Genomic DNA, 14622 nt, shown 5'->3' with positions numbered 1-14622 from the left:
ACGGTGCCATATCTGGGGCTCAATGTTGGTCTCTGTTGTTGGCAGATCTAGCACTCAGCAGTAGCTGTAGCCAGGTCAGTCTTGATGAGTGGAATTCTGTGTTGTCCAGCCCATATATAACCTCCATTGTTGTGGGAATGCATTTTGCCAATAGCTTTGGGGTACTGGCCTTCAAGAGTGGCTTCTTGCCTGCAAATGTGATCTCTTAAAAGGAGAGAGAGAAGTTGCACATACACGCTCTCTTGGGTTGTGAAGACTGGAGTTAGGTAGCATGAAGCAGTGTGTGGCCGGTTCCCAACTCCCTAGATTCATGAATCTGTTCTCCCCAGTACCCCTCAATAAATTTATATATATATAAATATATATTTCTTTGTGGTTCTTGCTATTTCTGGTGCCCACATGAGCAAACTGCCGCACACACCTTCACGGGGCTAGCTTAATAACCCCTGCCCACCCCACCTCACCCTTAACCCCCCTCCACCAGGCCCGCCTTTGTTTATTGGCCTATTGGGCAATGACCGGAATGACTTGAGAAAGAGGCTGACTGTTCACAGAATGGGTCAGCTTTTTTGAGTATTGAATTCCTCCTCTGCTTATGTCACCTATGGTGAGTATTTACATGGGACACAAGTATCTACACATCCTTTGTCCATTTGGAGAGATCCATCCACATACTTCTTCCCCAAATGCTTCTCACCAGTGTTCCAATTACGCTCTTTCCTAGTCCCTGACCAGCCAGCCAATCCATTGGCTACAGCTCATGACTTAGTGAATAATCACACATTTGGCCATTTTTCCTTCCAAACAAACCCTAATACCATGTGAACTGCTTGAAGTTCTGCCCACTTGAAGATTTCCCCTTGTCTTTGTTTTTCTGGGTTGTCCCGGAAAGGAGCTGTAATGTTGCAGCTGCCCACTTCTGGGTGGTGCCTGCATAATGTGCAGAAGAACCATCAGTAATCAAGCCCTGGTCTTCTCTTCCCTAGTCACCTGATCACAGCGCACACCCTTTGAGGCCCCAGGTGAATGCTTGGTGGCAGATGGCTTTGTAATGGGAGAAGAAACTGCATGTAGTTTGCTTTTGCCTTCAGAATCTGCTCAGGCTCAGTCACAGATAGACCACTCCCATTCATTAATGGGCTTCTGCTGTGCATGTCCTACTTCATGACTTAGTGGGATGCATAGCACCCAGCTTATGATGGGCAGCTCAGGTCACATGATAACTTGGTGGCCCATTGTCAGACATTAGTTTCCACTAAGAAGGCCCAATAGCAAGTCAAGAGCTGTCTCTCAAAGAGAGAATAGTTGTCTGCAGAATATGGCAGAGCCTTGCTCCAGAATCCCAATGTCTCTACAGGCCTGCCAAAGGCTCCAAACAGCATTCCTATCTGCCACTTACACACCAGGTACCATTGAGTCTGCTGGATCATATGGTACAAGTGGTAGAGCAGCTTTCCCAGCAGCCTGGACCTGTTGAAGAGCCTTCTCCTGTTCCAGGCTCCACACAAAGCTAGTAGCTTTCTGAGTCACTTGGTATATGGGCCAGAGTAATACACAAGTGAGGAATGTGCTGTCTCCTGAATCCAAACAGACCCACTAAATTTGTGCTTCTTTCTTGGTGGTGAGAAGGACCAGGTGCAATAATTTACTCTTCACCTTAAAAGGAATAACTCTACACGCCACACACCAGTGGACTCCTAAGAATTTCACTGAGGTAGAATACCCTTGAAATTTTGGTTGGATTTATTTCCCATCCTCTGATGCATATTTGTGTGACCAACAAGTCCAAAGTGGTTGCAACCTCCTGCTGACTTCATCCAATCAGCATAATGTCATCAACATAGTGAACTAATGTGATATTTTGTGGAAGAGATAAAGGATCAAGATTCCTTATAACTAAGTTATGACACAGGGCTAGAGAGTTGATATTACCTTTGAGATGAAACAGTAAAGGTATATTGCTGGCCTTGCCAACTGAAAGCAAATTGCTTCTGGTGGTCTTTATGGACAGACAGATACTGAGAAAAAGGTACCTGCTAGATCAGTAGCCGCATACCATGCACCAGGAGGGCTGTTAATTTGCTCATATCTGGTACAGCAACTGCAATTGGAGTCATTACTTGATTGAGTTTTTGATAGTCCACTGTCATTTTTGACAGTCCATCTGCCTTCTGCCCTGGCCAGGTAGGAGAGTTAGAGGGAGATGTGGTGGGAACCATTACCCTTGCATCTTTCAAGTCCTTGATGGTGGCACTAATTTCTGCAGTACCTCCAGGGATGCCGTACTGTTTTTGATTCACTCTTTTCCCTGGCAGAGGCAACTCTAATAAAGACTTCCATTTAGTCTTTCCAACCATAATAGCCCTCATTCCACAGACCAGGGAACCAATGTGAGAATTTTGTCAACTTCTATCTATCCCAATTAACCCCAGGGTGAGTTCAGGAACCCACTGGACCTACTGTGAGTTTAACTTCAACCAAAACTCCCTTAATCACCTGACCTCCATAAAGTTCCTATTTTAACTGGAAGGCCACAATGCTTCTTGGGATCTCTCAGAACCAGCATCAATTCAGAGTCAGTATCTAGTACACCCTGCAATGGCTGTTTCCTTCTCCCAGTGTATCTTTGCAAAAGGCTGTAGGTCCCTCTGGGGAAGGTCTGGGAAAGGATAACAGTAAAACCGTTAGGTATTTTATTGTGGTCCTTCCTCAGGGAAACCTGACTTCACTTAAGGAGTTTTGGGTCTGCAAACTGGCTCAAGTCTGGAAATTGATTCATGGGTCAAGATTACCTTTTACCTTGATCCGGTGGAGCCTTTCTTTCATTTGTTTGAGAGGTTTCCCACTTATAAATATCAAACAAGTCAGGCGGTGGTGGTGTACGTCTTTAGTCCCAGCACTCAGGAGGCAGAGGCAAGCAGATCTCTGTAGTTCGAGGCCAGCCTGGTCTACAAGGGCTAGTTCTAGGACAGGCTCCAAAGCTACAGAGAAACTGTCTTGTTTTGGTTTTGGTGTTTGTTTGTTTTTTCGAGACAGGGTTTCTCTTGTAGACCAGGCTGGCCTCGAACTCACAGAGATCCGCCTGCCTCTGCCTCCCGAGTGCTGGATTAAAGGCGTGCACCACCACCACCTGGCTTTTTTAAAGATTTTTTTATTTATTAATTATGTATACAGTTTTCCCTGCATGTGTGCTGCAGGCAAGAAGAGGGCACCAGATTTCATTACAGATGGTTGTGAGCCACCATATGGTTGCTGGGAATTGAACTTAGGACCTCTGGAAGAACAGTTAGTGCTCTTAACCTCTGAGCCAGCTCTCCAGCCTGGCTTTTTTTTTTTTTGAGACAGGCTTCTCTGTGAAGTTGTCCTGGAACTCACTCTGTAGACCAGGCTGGCCTTGAACACAAAGATCTGCCTCCTCTGCCTTCCTAATGCGGGAGTAAAAGGCATGCAACACTACTACCTTGTGCAGTAGCATTCTCTTCTCTTTCATGCCTGGAAACACCATGATTGATTAGCCATTACCAAAGGTCCATACAAATCATGCCCCCGTAAAAGTCAGTTTGCCTGTGTTGCCCATTATGGGCTAGGACATGATGGACATTGCTTTGTCTATACAGCCCATCACTATAACCACAGTCACCGTGTCTCTAGGGAATCAGTGCTGCCACCTGGTCCCTGCTACTTCAAGACCCAATTAAACCCCTTGCATTTAATTCATCTAACTGAGAGAAATGTCTCCAACACTAAGGGTTGTCACAAGGAAAAGTGTGACCACAAAGCTCTTCAACTGTGCTAGTGCCCCCTCACCATTTGCATCTTGTTGGATTAGTGAAGGGCTCGTCTTCTGGGCTTTCCCATTGTGGAAGATTAGGTTTTACACAGTGTTACCCACTCTTACATTGCATTTTCCCTGAGCCTTAAAATCCTTTGATCAACACCAAACCAAGGAATATCAGGCATCTCCAACTCCTTTTCAATAGGCCATCTATTGACAGATGCTTCAACCAACCATTCAAACAAACTTTTGATACCTTTGTTTGTTTTTAATTGTGAGAGTTTCCATATTAAACCTAGAATTTCCACTCAGTGGGCTCATATAAATAAACCCAACCTGTTCTAGTTTTATGTTCCTTCCACCATTATTCCACACCCCTAAAATCCATTCCCTCACATATTCTCAGATTTCTGCTAGAATAAATTAGCAAACACAGTAAGCTCTTTAGTAGTGTAGTGCACCTCCTCAGGACTACACTTCCCACTTCTCTCTAGGAGCCTGTTGAGCCTTCAGTTTGGTTTTAGGTCTAGAGGCAACTATATTGGGGCCCGGAAGGACATCAGTATTTTCTTGCCTGGTGTCTCGTTCAGAGAAAATCACTGCTTGTTTCAACAATGGCGGAATAACTTCCTCAAAGGTGAAATAAGCAGTGTTTCTGGATGTTGGGATGTGAGTACATTTTCTGCTAAGGATGGAGAGACTACTTCCTCTAATGAGATAAACCCTCGAGAATCTGAGGGTTCAAAGTTTCCAGCCTCAGTAGAGTCCTCTCACACATTCCCATCTCTAGTTACAAGATCCTATTCTTTACTTTGACCACCCACACCCACCGAGAATGGGACCCACCTGAATTTTTGCTAGAATTCAGGCAACCTTATAATGAGGGCTTTGGTTTGCTTTTCCACACCTTGACTGCTGAAGACAAGATTCTCTTCCAGGGCACACTGTAGACTATTTACACAAGTTTGTTGTTGGCCTTCATCATATTCAGAGATGCTAGAAGATGGTTAATTTTAACATGGAGCTCCTTCTTTATCTTTGTCAGTTTATCCAGAGCTACTAAGAGCAACCAACTAGCATTGTTATTTTCTTGTTTTTCCATAGTCAAAATTTTATATACAGATTCACCAAATCTGTTACCTCTCTCAATTGCTGATTCAGGATAATCAAAGCATTTGTCTCCTTAAGTTTGTAAAAAAAATTATATATATATATATATATATATATATATATGGAATTTATTAATTAGAATGGCTTACAGGTCTAGCTAGTCCAACAGTGACTGTCTACCAACAGAAGGTCTAAGAATCCAATAGTTATTTAGTCCACGGGGCTGGATATCTCAGCTGGTCTTCAGTATATTCTAGACTAAAAAGATGTAGGCTCCAGTGCTAGTGAAGGAATGGACTTTCCAGGCAGAGTGAGGGTGGTAGTTAAAGAGCAAGCTTCCCTCTTCCATGTCCTTTATATAGGCTGCCCGCAGGTGTGGCCCAGATTAAAGGTGGATCTTCACACCTTAAAAGATCTGGATTAAAAGTAAGTCTTCCCACTTCCAATGATTTAGTTAAGAAAAAGTTCCTCACATGTGTAACCAGCCACTTGAGTTTTAGTTAATTTCAGATGTAGTCAAGTTGACAACCTAGACTAGCTATCACAAAAGAACAAGCAAAAAAGCATATTTAACAAACCATACAGGAAGGGTGGCTGGAGAGATATGTGGTTAAGAATACTGGCTGTCTTGCAGATTACCTGGATTTGATTCCCAGTACCCACATGGAGGCTCACAATCATCTGTGATTCCACTTTCAGGGGATCCAAAGCCCTCTGCTGTCTGTTCTGGGCACCAAGCACTTGTGTGGTACACATACATACATATGAGAAAAACTCTCAAAATGAAATGAATAAATCTCATTTTAAAAGTAGCTTTAGAAGGGTAGATTTCTAAACTCAAGAGTTCATCGGTTTTCTGTTCATACTCCAACAAAAATACTCTCAACCCCTCAGAGGTTAATCCTTAGGGATTTAATTAATCTGGGGTTATTTATTTATTTGTTTGAAGTTTCCAGATACTTAAATGTGCAGCCAGAATTGAGTACTACTGAGCTAGTCCTGAGGTCAAGACCATGCCTGATTTATCCAGTACTGGAGTCTCAAAACTTAGCTTCATAGTAGCTCAAATGTGGTAAGTGTGCATGAATAGGTGTTAAATGTTTCATTATTCCCTCGTTTCTCAGATGCACAAGACTTCAGAGGTTGTTTGCCTAGGGTGCTCAGGTTAACTGGCAGGTAGAGCAGTGAAGCCCAGATTTCTCATCTTTCAGCTCTATTTTTTGGCCATTTTCCTTTGTACATATATGCATTCTCCCTTCTTATGTTGTTCAATGTTATAACTTCTACCTCAGTTCCTACTCCACTCTGAAGACGGAGGAATGAACTTTAGATGCTTAGAAAGCTGACCGCCTGACCGTGTTGTAGTGTCAGTGTTCTGTGTCAGCTCACCCTTTAAGTCAAGTAGGGGAGTAGGGCAGAGGAGATGGAGGCGAAGAAACATGGAACTGAAATTCACTGTGTTCTCTGCCAGGCATCAGGCTTCAAGCCTCTGACTTAAGTTACTCATTCTTACTCTCTTTAAAAGAATTGTTCTTATTTTAATTATGTTTATGCATGTGTGTGCTGGTGCCTGTGGAGTCAGATCCTTCTGGAATTGGGGTGGTTGTGAGCCGTCCAGGGTGGGTGCTGGAAACCGAACTTAGTCCTTGAGTCCTCTGCAAGGACACACTTTTAACTGCTGAGTCATCTCTCTAGCCACTCCCATTCTCTCTTCTCTCCTTCCCCCATCTTTAATGAAGCTCTCTGTTCATTTCAGCAGTAAAACAATCAGATGTTTTAGAATACTTGACATTTGGATTGTTTTTTTTTTTTTAATTTTGATTTTTTTTTTTGAGACAGGGTTTCTCAGTGTAGCCCTGACTGTCTTGGAATTTGCTTTGTAGACCAGGCTGTCCTCGAGCTCACAGAGATCCACCTGTCTCTGCCTCCCAAGAACTGGAACTAGTGGTGTGGATTGTTTATTTTAATTAGGATTCTCATGACTTTCTGTTAAGGTGATTCCAGGTCCATGTTCCCATATCCTTGTTGCCTTATCCAGTCTTGACTTGTGTAAGCTCCCCCGAAAAACTCCAAAAATGGTGGAGATCAAATAGGAAAAGCTATAATGAATTATAAAGGATTATATAAGAAAATCACCCTCTGATTCAGTGTGTGTGTGTGTGTGTGTGTGTGTGTGTGTGTGTCTGTCTGTCTGTCTGTCTGTCTGTCTGTCTCTTCTGCCTCACTTTAAAGGATTGGATTCTAACAGTGATATACTCTGGACCAGTCTAATAACAGTAAGAAAAGATTTAAGAAAAAAAAATTGAAGGCATAAGGGGGGGTATAAAGCAGAAAAGATTTACAGGACTAAGATTTAGAGAGATGGAAACCCTGGAAGATAAAAGAGACATTTAGTATCATTTGTCCCTTTGAAACATTTGCCATTGGTAAACTTGTTACCTGAGGTCAGATCTGTGGGACTGGGGAGATGAAAACTGGCATTCTTGTGTACCAAGAAGGAAGAATGATAGCTAATAAAACCCCACTTCCTCCAAAGATTCTACTTAGAGGTAAATAAACCAAAACTAGATTGTCCCATAAGCCAAAAGGAGAAAGACACCAGGAACAGGCATCAAATCACTGGATATTCATGCATTCTAGAGAGTAAATGTGCTGTACCTTTGCTTCTTCACTGTGGCAGTCTCAGCACAGAGGTAAGAGCATGTGTTGTTTGTCCCTTCTGGGCACCTGTGAACAAGTGAGTCTGCCACTTCCCCTCAGGTGTGTGTTCATAAGTGGGAGTGTTTTTACTTAATCCTTAAAAAATGAGACTGAGCGCACAGACATTTAGAGCTTAGAGCCAGAAAAGCCCCTGAAGGTCAGTCAGTATTATGACCTTTGTCTGTCTGTCTTTTCCCTCCCCTCCCCTCCCCTTCCTCTCCCCTTATTTATTTATTTGGGTATGTGTGCAGGTGTGCACTTTTCATGGCATGCATGTCGAGGTCAGAAGACCACTTTCAGGAGTCAGTCGCCACCTTCCACATTGTTGAAACAGTGTCTCATTGTTTCTGATGCCCTGCATATTCCAGACTAGCTGGCTTGCAAGTTTCAGGCATTACTACATCTGGCATTTAGTGTAGATTCCAAAGATCATCAAACTGAGGTAATCAGCCTTGTCGCTAGTGTTTTCACCCACTGAGCCATCTTCCTGAACCTGACCTTGTAATCTTTTTATGTATGTGTGTGCACATGCTGAGGTATAGATATGGTGGTCAGAAGGCAGTTTTATGGAGTTAGTTCTCAGCTTCTACTTTTACCTGGTTCCAGTAGTCAAACTCAGATCATCAGACTTGTATAGCAAGCCTTTACCCAGCTGAGCCACCTCACTAGCCTGCCTTGTGCAATTTATGTTTGAGACAGAGTACCTCGTAATTGTTTTCTGGTATGTAAACACATAAATATCTTACTGTACACAGTAAAAGTAACATTAAATATTTTATGTAAAACTTCAGGAATATAGGCTACATGTAGTTAGGCCTCTGATGACTGTCAGTTTTGAACATGTGTAGACTTATCTTTTGCCATTCTTTTAACAGTATATATAGCATAACAGCTGATGACACAGTATTTATATGACATGAGATATTTGAAGCAACCTAGAGGTGATTTTAAATACATAGGAGTATGTGTAAATGCAGGGCTATTTTATTTTGTTGTTAACTATTATTTTGATATTATTAAAATGTTATTTTCAAATTTTTATTTTATTTATGTGTATGTCTGTCTGTTTGTCTGTGTGTCTGCTGGTAAAATGAGGGGCCAGAAGAGGGCATTGGATTACCTGAAGCTGGAGTTACAGGTGGTTGTGAAATGACTGCCATGGATGCTGGGATTTGAATTAGCATCTCCTGAAAGAGCAACAAGTGCTCTTATTCACTTAGCCATCTCTCCAGCCCCAACAGTGCTATTTTATAAAAGAGAATTGAGGAGGTTAGCCTCTGTTCTGATTCTGCCAGTTGTAGTTTTTTTGATTGGCATATTCTCTCTCCCAGTTGTCTTTTCAATATATTTGGGCAGATTTCACTGGGTCTAGCTACTCAAATGTCTTACTTCAAATTAGATTTTTTTTTTTGAAGGCCTGCCTTTCACTGAGCTCAAATTTGTTCAAGTCTTAACAGTTTAGATTCTCACCAAGCAGGGTGGCACAGACCTCTCTAGTCCCTGAGATAGAAAGGTAGTGTTTAAGACCAGCCTGGGTTATATACAGTTCAAGGCTAGCTTGGGCTGCAAGAGACCAATCTTAAGAAAATTAAATCAGGCAAAAGAAGACAAGCAATTTAGATTCTCTAACTTTGTGTTGAACATAGAAGAATTTGGACCTGGCACATGAAAAACCCTGTGTACAAAATAGAAACACATCCGGTGCTGGAGCTAGTCTACCCATAGATAAAAATCAAATGTGTCCACTGGCACTGCTTCCTCCTGGCAGCTCAGATTGCCAACTGAGCAGCTCAGTGCTCTGTTGATAAACATTTTCTTTCCTGGGCAGAAGGGAATTTCTGTCCTTGATTTGTGTCACTAAGTGGAACAGAATTGTAAACGACAGACAGATGAGTCTCAAACAGTAGCAGCACTAAAAAGGACCCTCTGCAAAAGCAGGCAGTGATGTGTCTCTGAGTGTCGTCTGTGGGTAATGAAGCAGTGGGACTGTCAAACTCACAGATGGGTCATGACTCATCAGACATGTATTTTCACTGGGTTTCTTCCTCCATGTGAGTTGAAGACATGGTCTTCTGTACATGCAGCTCAGACCAAAGAGCACCACGTGCCTCAAGCCTGTCTCAAACTAGACTTCACTACCCTGAAATTATTGAATAGTGGTCAACAAGGGTACCAGAAATCCATCAAAATACCTTTTAACAAATACAGGACAGCAGAATATCCATGTAACCTTGGACTTTTTTCCTCAAGCCATATGCAAAGTGTAACTCAAAATGGATTGAAACCTAAATACAACATCTGAACATTTAACCCTCCAAAGAGCTGGGGACATAACCAACTGTAAAAAGGGTCTAAATTTAATTGCTGACTCCACAGTACTAATGAGGGCTCTGTCACTCTGGTTATAAAGCCCTTATCACATGATTCACACATTTCTTTCCCCATTTAGGGATTTTGTTTTCATTATTTGGATAATACCATTTTTAGCACTAACATTGATGACATTCAATTTGTGTTGTGTTTGTTTGTTGTGCAGAATTAGGGTCAAACACAAGGCCTTATACACACTTAGCAAGTGTCTGTCATTTTGTTTTCTTTTTGTTGTCTGGTACCAGAGATTAAATCTAGTGCTTTCTTCTACCATTCAAAGTGTATAATGGGTTTCTGTTGTAATAAGAGTCGCGGGGCTGCGTCCCCAGCACCCCGCTGCCCGCATGGCTAGCTTTACCTGAAATAATTACACGGAAACTGTATTCTTTTAAACACTGCTTGGCCCATTTCTCTCTAGCCTCTTCTAGGCTAATTCTCACATATTAATTTAGCCCATTTCTAATCATCTGTGTTGCACCCCAAGGTGCGCTTACCGGGAAGATTCTAGCCTACATCCATCCTGGGTCAGAGCTGAATCGCGTGTGTCTGCCCAGGAGAGGAGAGGATGGCGTCTCTAAGCTCACTTCCTCTTCCTCCCAGCATTCTGTTCTGTTTACTCCACCCACCTATGTTCTAAGCTATGAGCCCAAGCAGTTTGTTTATTACTTAGCCAATGAAATCAACAGATTGATATATGCCACTCCCACATCAGGTTTCACTGCATGCAGTTGTGCAAACATGCCCACATTTGAATCCTAGAGTGCTGTCATCATGCTAAGAGAACCCGTGTTCACTAACTGCCGCTCCCCATTCTTACATAGCCCCCACCCTGAATCTTCTTATCTGCTTTCTGTCTTTGAATTCCTCTGTGCTGCACATGGAGTCATACAACACGTGGGGTTTCCTGACTGCACCTTTCCTTTGGCACATTTCTAAGGTTCATTCATGTTCCTCAGTGTCATACTTTCTTTTCATCCCACCCATGGGCACACAACACTTAGTTGATTCATGTTTGGATTTTGTAGTGTAAAATGGCTCTCGTTAAAAGTACTGACTGCTCTTAGAGTACTTGGATTTGACTCCCAGTACTCATCACATGGTGTCTCAGCAACTACCTGTAACTTTAGTTCCAGGAGATCCAGTGCCACCTGCTGGGCTCCATGGACACTGCACACTACACACATGCAGGCAACGCACCTATAGATATTAAAAGAAACAAATAAAATCTTAATAAACAAAAAATAGCTTACTACCATCCTCCTAGAACCTGAATGCATGGAGAGGCATACTTTGCAAGCAGAATAGAAAACAGGCTTGATGAACCACATGGTCCCGGGTCTGTTTCCACATCCAGGTGGACATAATATTCTGATTTCTGCCCATCTTGTCTTTCTACTGCCATGGCACTAATTTAAGTATTATTATTCAAATGCTGCCCTGCATTTTGTTAAATTATTAACACTCAACTCCAAGGTCGCACTCTCTTTGTGAGTGTTTACAGGACGTTTCTGTATCTCTCTGAATAGTTGTGACCCTTTAGCATAGCTTGTGACCTCTCACAAGAACTGAGCTCTCAGCATCTTCAGATTAATTTCTTCATTCTTATGAGGCCACTCTCACATGTTGTCTATAGTCTTCCTGTTATTTAATGTACGAATAGTCTTTTTTTTAAATAAACAACTTTATTTAGGACATCGTAGCGGGAACGTTCCCAGCTAACTGCACAGACAAGCAAGGTATTACTGTGTTAACACAGGAGCCAATGAGTATAGAGGAGACAGCACCAAGGTTATAGGTCAGACTAGGACAGAGGCCCTAGGCTGATGCTGCTTTCCCATAGTGGGGCATACTTTCAATAGTTATTTTGTTTCAGTAATGTCAGGAACAAATAAAAAACTAGTACCAGATTCTATTATGTCTGGACTGATGTCGCTATGCATATACAAATTCCAGGGCATTTTAGTAGCACTGCCATAGGCAAAGAAAGCCCATTTCTTCCTCACTGCTTTCTTATGTTCATTTATGCCTGAACTCTCAACTTTGAACCATGCCTTGATGAAAGTCTCAGATACACAATGAAAGTGTCTCAGATGGCAATAGCTATGGCTTAAGAGCAACAGGCATCTCTGCTTAGCTCTCCACTTGGAAGTGGCCAATGCCTCACCTCAAGCACAATACAGAGAACCGGTTTAGGAAGTGGGGTATGAGTAAAAGCAGTAAACAGCATTCAAGATCTCTGGTCTGTGCAAACTGATGTGAGGCTGCGGAGCTGCTGCTCACACTGCGCTAGAGACCAGAGCCTCTAGTTCAGTCTGCAAACTGCTGGCTAAATGCCTTATCTATAGTTCTGACGTTCTCTATGAAAGAAACCAAATCTGAAGGAGTAGCATTATCTACAGCATAGGAAGGACAGTGAAAATGCTGAAGGCTCACACAGAATTAACACTTTTTTCTTGAAGGGCACCTTGAGTTACATTTGGCATTTGTTTGAATTTATCTATTAGGGGCAGACTTATGGACATTTTATTTGTATTTACATTTTGGCAAAAAAAAACTTTGGTCATAGTTCTACAAAAACTTGTTAAAGGGTTATTTTTGATTAAAATACTCTTTGAGAAGTGATGCACAACAAGAACAGAAAAGTAAACATTCACACCTAACATGAGAGCATCTTAAATACAGCAGGAGTCAGTAGTGCTTACAGAAAGGAGGGTCCTCTTAAGGAAAAGGAGCCAGTATCAAAATAAGGCACGCCCTATTATTGTCACCAATTTGTACTAGGCAGTAGTGTTCTTCTTGGAAGGCACGAGCTGGGAATCTAATCACCCAAAGGTTTGAAAATGTGGTTTTGAAGACAATGTCAGATGTGGGGACAACTGACTGAATAGAATCCCCTTCCTGGAATCCACAGCGAGTCATCAGTGACAACATCCACCTCGACTCCAGCACTCTGGAACACCAGAAGTCCTATTTCCTAGTCGGTGCATAACTTTGTGAAGGCACTGTGCAAAATGTGGGCAGGGCAGCTTACACCCCCATTTGGAGTGTATATTAAAACATGGGCACATTTCCTAGGCACTGAACTCTATGTAAACTAACAAAAATAATTTTGGGGGGGAAAAACAGTAGGTAAGCTCAATAAGTAGGCTTCGGTTTCACCAGATTCCTCACTAAGAGACATACCATGCAATAATGATGATGACAGCAATCACCAGGACACTGATCCCTATCGCCCACATCTTGCAGTTCTTCCACCTGTACTTTCTCTTCAGCTTGGCAGGACTTGTTTCAAACTGAGAAGTGCATGCCTGCAGTGCATCTGCGCGATCATCTAGCTCTGAGAGCTTCTCATCTCTTTCTAACACCTTGTCCACGTTGACTCTCATGATTTCAACCACCTCATTTACTTGATTCTGTGTCTGCTGGAGTCTGCGGTTACTGCCAGAGGCAGCTCTTGAACTTCCTGAAGGCACACCTGTGGACATTTTGGCAGTGGCGGCAGCAACCAAGGGTCGGTGGACTTGTATGAATAGTCGTGATTTGAGTGCCAGTTTTAATTGATCAGTAGTCACATGTAGCTGATGCCTGTCATCCATCCTTGTAGAAAGCCCTCTGGGACAGTGCTGGTCTGCCTAGATATTCAGTACAGTAAGCACCTAGCAGATATTTATGAATGACTGAATATAATCATGACTGTTAAGTTATCTCTGCTTTTGTACTTCAGCATCCTGCCTGGACTTTGAGGCAGATTATTGGATTTTTAAGACAGACCTAGGTATCTCTTCCTTCTTCATGTATGTGGCTGTTATTAACTTCTTTAAAATTTTTGTAAAGTAATCCATTTTACATAATCCAAAAATAGTGCCCAAGAATTAAAAGATGACAATGACTTCCCCAAATTGACTCTGCCCTAAGTTAAACACTGCTCACATGAGCCTCATGCAACTTGGTGAGTGGGCTCTAGTGTATCAAGGATTCTTACAAATAGTTGAATCTAGATGCAGTGTGACCAGGGTAGAATCAGACCAGTTGTCAATCACTTCTTTCTGGCATCTGCATCTGCCTAACTATAAAGTTCATATCCAGTCCAAAATTTAGCAGTTAGCACACTAGATAGCCAAAAAGTTGTCCATTGTATATATACTGATAAGCTTAACACTTAATGTTTTTAATTACAAATTAAAAAGTGTCATGAACTTTTTTGAACAATACATCATGTTTAATTATGTTTTTTTCATTTGATTAAAAAAATTGAGATTTATTTGCACCTAGTGAGCATCTACTTTGAATTTAGTTTTGCTCTTCCCTGTCCATGTTATCTATCATTGTTTATATCAGTTCATAATACTTTTAATATTAAATTTTAAAAAATAACATTTATTAGACTGTGTGTACATGCATACATGCACATGTACCATAGTGTGCATGCATATGGAAGTCAAAGGGCAACTTGTAGAAGTCTGTTCTCTCATTCCACCTTGTGAATTTCCCAGGCTTGGTGGCAAGTATCTTTATTCACTGAGCCAACTAATCAACCCAATTTCCCCCTTTTACTAAAAATAGATTCTTTTCTCATATAATATATTTTGATTACAGTTTCGCTTCCCCTGTTCCTCCAAGTTCCTTCCAATTTCTCCTTTGACCCAAATCCACTCCCTTTCTATGTC

General features: G+C 41.9%; 1 protein-coding gene and 1 pseudogene across 1 annotated transcript in view; one reads left to right on the top strand and one right to left on the bottom strand.

Moving 5' to 3' along the window:
* The window catches only part of Evl (Enah/Vasp-like), a 147073-nt gene that overhangs the window by 14478 nt on the left and 117973 nt on the right, over nucleotides 1-14622 (top strand). The gene's annotated exons all lie outside the window — the stretch shown is intronic.
* On the bottom strand, nucleotides 13126-13440 carry LOC142834974 (vesicle-associated membrane protein 3 pseudogene; annotated as a pseudogene).

The sequence above is a fragment of the Microtus pennsylvanicus genome, chromosome 14 (genome assembly GCF_037038515.1).
Source record: "Microtus pennsylvanicus isolate mMicPen1 chromosome 14, mMicPen1.hap1, whole genome shotgun sequence".
In the NCBI taxonomy this organism is placed as follows: domain Eukaryota; kingdom Metazoa; phylum Chordata; class Mammalia; order Rodentia; family Cricetidae; genus Microtus; species Microtus pennsylvanicus.
Note: the sequence above shows the minus strand (reverse complement) of the source record. Positions and strands in the feature narration are given on the sequence as shown.